Raw genomic sequence first — 7875 nt, forward strand, 5'->3', positions numbered from 1 at the left:
AGCCCTCAGTCAATTGCGTAACTGCTTTGCATTTATCAAGGCTCGGTGCCTGCAGATGCAAAGAAATAGCTTGAAGCAGCTCCAAAGTTAACCAAGTTTTGCATAAATAGGGACTTCTGGGAAATGCCAGCTGAGGTAACATTCAAATCCGAGGGCAATTGTTTCAGCGATCGTTTCTTTAAGGAGAAAAGTAACAGGGTTTTTTTCCTAATTCATTACCAAAATCTGAATAATTCCTAAGCCTAATTAATAGAGAGATTTCCCCCCCACCTGCAACGACATACCATATGAAAGAACAGTTGCAACCTGTTGCTTCCTCAAGGGCATATTTGATGAAGAATTTTAACTAGCCTTTAATTAATACAATATTAATTGTAACATTTTATCAGCTCAGCTAAGAGCTCTGCATCCCAAGCATGGGGCATTCCTAATTAGCAGTTACAAAGTCTCAGCAGAGACTGGTTGAGCTGAATGAAGTGCTTTCATCAGAGCAAGAACAGAAGATGGTATTTACTTAAGCCACACAGTCAGAAGGAGGAAGGTCAAATTCTGCTAACACAGGCAAGTCGATAGTAATACTTGAAAATGAACATGTTGATGTATGGTGTAGTGCAGGGGCTAAGAATGCAACCCTTCTCAGGTCTATTCAGACAAAAGTAAATGCCCATTGAGACCAATGAGGGTTATTCCCAGGTTGCGATATAAGACGGCGTCCTTTTCTGTTCCGCCCTGTTGTCACCTGCAGCTGTGTTTTCGTTCCAGCGCAGGCCACCTTCTTCCCCAAACTACACTATTTCTCTTACTGTTGTTGTTGTTTAGTCGTTTAGTCGTGTCCGACTCTTCGTGACCCCATGGACCAGAGCACGCCAGGCACTTCTGTCTTCCACTGTCTCCCGCAGTTTGGTCAGACTCATGTTTGTAGCTTCGAGAACACTGTCCAACCATCTCGTCCTCTGTCGTCCCCTTCTCCTTGTGCCCTCCATCTTTCCCAAAATCAGGGTCTTTTCCAGGGAGTCTTCTCTTCTCATGAGGTGGCCAAAGTATTGGAGCCTCAGCTTCACGATCTGTCCTTCCAGTGAACACTCAGGGCTAATTTCCTTAAGAATGGATGCGTTTGATCTTCTTGCAGTCCATGGGACTCTCAAGAGTCTCCTCCAGCACCATAATTCAAAAGCATCTCTTACTGTACACTGTGGCAAAATTATGTAATTAAATAAGTTGCATTGCCATTACGTGATTCCACTCCATTAATTTCAGCACAAAAGAAACACAATGCGAATCGGAAGGGCTTGGCAGTCAATTATGTAGACTAAAAGCAACAACAGCGAATACTGATCATCTTCAATGGATTGATTCCTGTTCTAGACAAAGGACGAATAAGTGAACACTGGCAATTTCAACTTCCATTTTCAGCAGAATTCTCAAACATCCCTACTCCCAGACTAAGCTACAAATCAGGAAATCCCCTGTTTAAATCTCACCTCCACCATGAACTCTCAAAGAGCTGTAGGCATCTACTGAAGTAGTCTTGAGTTCACAAATGCTTATGTGATAACAGATTTGCTAATCTTTAAGGTGTTGCCTTGACTCTTGGCTGCTTTTACTGCAAGAGAAAAACACAGTTACTTCTCTGGAAATGTAGGCAAGCCAATCTCTCTCTCTCTCTCTCAATCCCAGCCCTCCCCCATTTGCAAAAGGAGATGATCCTCTTTATTTACTATGGGTCCACATCTTCATGCATCAATGATTACAGGTGTACAGATGTGGGTCTTGATCCAAAAGTCATGGTGACTGCGAAGACGAAAATTTTATGGAACAAAGTTCAAAGCAATGAAGCTATCCTGTAGATGAAAAATGAGAAGATACTAAGAATCATGTTGATGTGGAGGAAAACACCTTTTGGTAAGACATGGATACCTTAGCAATAGATGGGGAGGGGAGACTGTAAGAAGACACAGCAAGGCTGCCTAGACCATAATTTTTAATTAGAGGTAAAGAAAACAAGCCTTGGGTATGTTGTTTGCTGTAGGACCCCAGTGATCCAAACATTCAGAAGGCTCTCCTGCCAGAGCCCAACTGCTGCAATGAGAGAAAATAGATCCTGAAAGAAATACCATTTGGTCTGAAATCTACTGAGCCATTCCTTCATCATGTGCAACACTTCTTACCAGCTACTAGCAAAAACAAACTTTTGTAGCTTTACCCTTTCCTGAATTCTACTGTACACATATGAAAACAGAACACATAGCAAAAACAACATTGACATAGACAGTTAACAACTGATTTCAATATCCCCACCCTTGATATACCCATAGCAGGTCAAACTAACTCTAGGGTGGCATCAACACACTGCTGCGTATGTATGAGGCTGGGCAGAGGCTGGGAAGCAGCTCAGATCTCTCTTTTTGGTTTTAACCTGTGGGCAGATGGAGACTCTAGCACAGACTGGTGTGCTGTTTTCCTCCCTCACGGTGGCATGGCCTGTTTGCAGCAGTTGGCAGAGCAAAAGCCACACATCTCGCAGCACTCTCTGCTATTGCCTGTTGAGCCACGCTGTCGGATCCCATTTTTGTTTGCTCTACTTGGATTGCTTTCTTCCCATGTCAGGTCACCCAAATAGCTGAAGTGGCAGAATTGTTGTTACGGCACACCTGAGGCAAATGTGCCACAGAGCTCAAGATCCCCTGCAGCAAGAAGCTGTCAGTGTGCAAACACAGCCGGCCTCCATGAGTGGCTCATCCCCTCCGGGAAAAGATGCCTGACAGCAAAGGCTTTCCGACCAAGAGCTGCGGGCAGGCAGAGGCTGCTGCTGCTGCTGTGGTTATCACCAATAACGACGATGAAAAGGTTGGTTTAAAAATAAACAGTGCTAGGTTGATTGTGGCATTGAATGCTAGGAATTAATAGAGAAGAGGATACAGGCCCCACAAGCTAAGCGTTCACTCAGAACTATTAGGAAGGCAGGAAGGCTCAGAGAACTCAGGTGCTACCAGACCAGACCTGTGTGTGGCTGAGACAATGGCACAGGGAAAAAATGGCCGGTATTCCTCTCCTGGTATTTGATGCCCTCCTTCTGCATCAACAACAATGAGAAGCCCCAGGGCCTACAAGAGGCAGCTACAGAGGGTACTGAGGTACCAGGGGGAGCAGTTGTCTCTATTTCATTTGGAAAGAGAGTTATGAAGCAAAACTGGATGATTTCTGAGATATGAGCCAACCTGGTTGCTCCCACCTTTCAATATTTTTAGCCAATGAGAGAAGCCAGAGCTGTGACTGGAGTAGTTTGCACATGAGGCAATAGGAATCCAGAAGGTTCTAAAGAGCTGCTGTTTCCCCTTCTGCTTTGCTGCTCTTGTCTTTCCTGCTTCTGTCTCATTATTTTGTCCTTGGAATCTCCACAATTTGCCCTTCTTGTCTTCTTAGCAACCAGGATGTATATTTCTCTCTCTTTTCTGCCAATTGCTATTTATTAATTTTCAAAAACAAAAACAAAAAACCCACAAATGAATTTACATCCAATTACCACAATTTAATACTAATTTAAACAGGATGTATCTTTTTCTGTGCCGATACGTATTCTGTGTACAGTACAATAAGTGTGGGTGGGTGTTAAAGAATCCCTCCTCCCTAAATGCAGAATGTAAAATCTTTGCAGAGAGAGTAAGGCATATGCTCAGAGTATGTTTGTTTATCAGAGTTGGCAAACGATTTTGTTTTTGGGGAGAGTGCTTTTTTGCTATAAAATATCGGGAAATCATAGTGTTCCAGTTCAAGTATGGAGCCTGCTTTCCTGACTTTGTGCATATTTATTTCTCTCTCTCTATGATCTGTGAACACTACATTATATTTGTGTCTTGCTTTTCCTCCCAAGAGCTCAAGGCTGTTTACATTGCCCCCTGTTTCTTCCCACACACTTTTCATATTCTTTGCAACACCATGAGTTAACATATGTGCATAAAAACCAGTTCTTGTCAATAAATTGCAGGGTGGAGGATACAGGAGGCATCTTTGGAAAAGGCAAAAATCACCTGATTTCTGCTGAAAACATGTTGCTTTCAATCTTATCATCATCCAACATCTAACATGGTTGCTACTGAAAAGTCCACAAAAGTTCCAAGCTGCTTGCATAAAGTTGGTGCGGAGCTGAAGTTTTCATCCATTTTGTCTATCATGGTTCTTCTGCTGCTTGCTCACACTTCATATAGTTGATGGTTCTGCAGGTCTAGCAGGGTCCAGATTAACATGAGGTGAGAGGAATGAACCTCGTATGAGGCAGTTTCTCGTGTTCCCTTTTTTGTTTTGAATCTGGTTGCGTATATTTTAAGCTGCTATGGAAGGACAACAAGAAACCAATGAAGGAAGAATGGCAACTCAAACTTAAGGAATACGCAGAAATAGCGAGACTTACAGGAAGACTTAGAGACAATGACAATAGAGATTTTTTTAAAAACTGGGAACCATTTATATTGTATCTACAGAAACAGTGTAAAGAATTGGACTCACTAAGTAGGGTTTGAGTGAACGCTTACAATTAAGAAAATAAGTGCACAGTTAAGAAACAACAATATGGACATTAATTAGGTGTAAGATGTTATTTGAAAGAAAATTTGGTACAAAAATGAGAAGAATATAAGAGCATTTAGTAAAAAAGCAACATAGAAAGTATGATAAAATTAAGCAGTAGTAGTATATATTTAAAGAACCAGAAGGGGAAGAAGTGGAGGGGATTTGCTCTTTTCTTCTTCTTCTTCTTCTTTGTGTATAATGTGTTGAATATTAAATTGTAAAACCATATATATATGAAGAAATAGCTGCCTTACCTTTGACCTGTCCATACAACTCCAAGGGTGGTGGTCTTTCATATATATATATGGTTGGCCTTACCCACGTACAAGAGAAAAAAAATACTTACATTGTGCAAATATTTACTCTCTTTTTTCAAATCTCTCCACTATAGCTTTTTCCTCCTGGCTATTGGTGCAGCAGCATCACACCACCCTCCCCACCCTTCTTCATCATTCTTCCTGGATAATTCACATGGGTGATCTATCCCAAACAGAGACAGGCAGCAAAATAAGATGATGCCATCACAATACCGTGTAGCCAGTCAGATATAGCTATGTGATAATACAATGGAGGACAGTCATACGTTTCCCCTTTTTTAAGGGAAATTCCCTTATTCCAAATAGGATTCCTTGCAAGAAAAGGGAAAAATTGACAGCTATGTAAAATATAGCTACATGACTCTAACGGAAAGGGGCATGCAATTCCACACAGACATTTACCTCATAGCCAGAAAAGGAACCAACCAAATTCACCTAAATTGTATCAATTTAGATTTCTCCATCCAGAAAACTATTTTAAAAACATAGTCCAAGGAACACAAATTTTTACCCGGTTGGGGGGATAATCCTGGGGGGAAAGAGTAAGCAAGAATTAACTTCATGCTGCAATGGCAATGCAAGCTTATGCTAGCATAACATCCCTAGTTCTTACCATGAGTATCCATGTTTGCTTTAGCAAAGCCATTGGAACAAGGGTTTTGTTTTTACATTTGATTTAACACTGACCTTAGGTAATCCTTGCTATTTAACTCCCTGGTCTTCCATGCACATCTCCGTCTTGACAATGTAACCTTTTCTCCCTCCCTTTTTTGTGTGAAGCATCTTTCATATAAAATACAACTCTAAATATATCTCAAAGGGCTTACATGTTTCTGGTGTCTCAAAAACTCACATCAAATGTGCTCAGTACACCAGAAAATTTACTTCTAGTTGATGGCTCTGCTTTCAGAAAATAGTAGAACTGAATCTAATTACCATAAAATAGTTTAGAGAACTTTTTAAAAGGAGTTTTGTGGTAATAATAAAAAGGTATACGTTTGTACATGGGGGGAAAACAAACCCCACTGTTGAATATAAAAAGATTTGAGTCCAATAACCAGTGCAAGGCTGCTACCCTCTCACCTAAATCTCCACACACACACACACACGTGCGCACGCGCGCGCACACACACACACACACACACACACACACACAGAGAGAGAGAGAGAGCCACTGAGCCTTTGGCCAATCACCATCTCTTAGCCCAGGCATCCCCAAACTGCAGCCCTCCAGATGATTTGGCCTACAACTCCCATGATCCCTAGCTAACAGGACCAGTGGTCAGGGATGATGGGAATTGTAGTCCAAAACATCTGGAGGGCCAGAGGTTGGGGGTGCCTGTCTTAGTCTAACCTACTTTGCAAGGTTGTGGGGAGGACAAAAGAGCCATGTGTGGTGCCTTGAGCTTCTTGAAGGAAAGATGGGATATAAATGTATTAAAAATGGGGAATGCATATGCCGCCACTATGGAACCTCACAATAAGGTTCTGTGTATTTTTAGTATTTGCATTAGCATGGTAAAAAAATAATATTTGCATTAGCTTTTTTACACTACACTTGATCTTAGCCAAAAGGCCAAGAAGTGATGCATTAACATTTTTAGCACTGTTCACTCTGTGACAGACAAAGACAGCTTTGTGTTATTTAGATTTGATAAGCATCCACTCAACCCTATCATCCAAATGCCTTATGAGTTAGGTATACTAACTTCAAAGGGTTAGGTCAGATTCACCTGGCAATTTGGGGCATTAAAAGAAAATCCTAGCAGTTTCAGGAATATAAAAAGGTAAAGGTACCCCTGCCCGTACGGGCCAGTCTTGCCAGACTCTAGGGTTGTGCGCCCATCTCACTTAAGAGGCCGGGGGCCAGCGCTGTCCGGAGACACTTCCGGGTCACGTGGCCAGCGTGACAAGCTGCATCTGGTGAGCCAGCGCAGCACACGGAACGCCGTTTACCTTCCCGCTGGTATGCGGTCCCTATTTATCTACTTGCACCCGAGGGTGCTTTCGAACTGCTAGGTTGGCAGGCGCTGGGACCGAGCGACGGGAGCGCACCCTGCCGCGGGGATTCGAACTGCCGACCTTTCGATCGGCAAGTCCTAGGCGCTGAGGCTTTAACCCACAGCGCCACCCGCGTCCCTTCAGGAATATGGTAAGTAACAAATATACCATTAGGAGTTCATTCACAATCTCACTTTCCTGCCACATGAGAACAACAAGGGAAAGCAATTTTGTGGATTTAGAATCTAGAGGACTAGGCTAGCAGTATTTTGAATGAAGTTGCTCTGGGCCATATTGATTGACCTGGGATGTGTGAGGAACGTCCTCCACCACTTAGGAACTTCATGACACACCAGCATTCTCTTGCCCAAGGCAACCCCAAGCAACTTACAACCAAATTAGGAGGCAGGGGCATTCTGGCACCATTTTTTCTATAAGAAAGGCACTGGGGGCAGCCATGAGAAGATCAAGCACTTTCACTTCCATGTTTAATTAATCACAGTTCAGCATTACATCTGAACACAAAAATGTTAATCTCATGAATTGTGTGTTCAATGTACAGTGGTACCTCGGTTTACAAACTTAATCAATTCCGGAGGTCCATTCTTAAACCAAAACCGTTCTTAAACCAAGGCCCTAATGAGGCCTCCCACCGCCTGTGCCCTTCCACCATTTGGATTCTATTCTTAGACTGAGGTAACGTTCTTAAACCAAGACACTATTTCCGGTTTTGCGGCATCTGTAAACCAAATCATTCTTAAACCGGACTGTTCTTAAACCGAGGTACCACTGTATATACTTTAGCGAAACATCATAAACCATAAATTGAAGTGAAAGTGTCTGTTTTCTTTTTTGTGGATGCACTGCAAGAGAAAAGGGGATCATCAGCTCCACCCTCTCAAGGCTCATTTATGTAATAATAGCAGGAATAATTGTATTATTTGTGCCCTGCCCATCTGTCTGGGTGGCCCCAGCCACTGTGGGTGGCTTC

At 42.5% G+C, this 7875-nt stretch overlaps 1 pseudogene; it reads right to left on the reverse strand.

Annotated features, from left to right (window-relative positions):
- Positions 1 to 6363: 6363 nt before the first annotated feature.
- On the reverse strand, positions 6364 to 6471 carry LOC114585744 (U2 spliceosomal RNA; annotated as a pseudogene).
- Between the last annotated feature and the right edge of the window lie 1404 nt (positions 6472 to 7875).

Source organism: Podarcis muralis, chromosome 1 (assembly GCF_964188315.1).
Source record: "Podarcis muralis chromosome 1, rPodMur119.hap1.1, whole genome shotgun sequence".
Lineage (NCBI taxonomy): Eukaryota > Metazoa > Chordata > Lepidosauria > Squamata > Lacertidae > Podarcis > Podarcis muralis.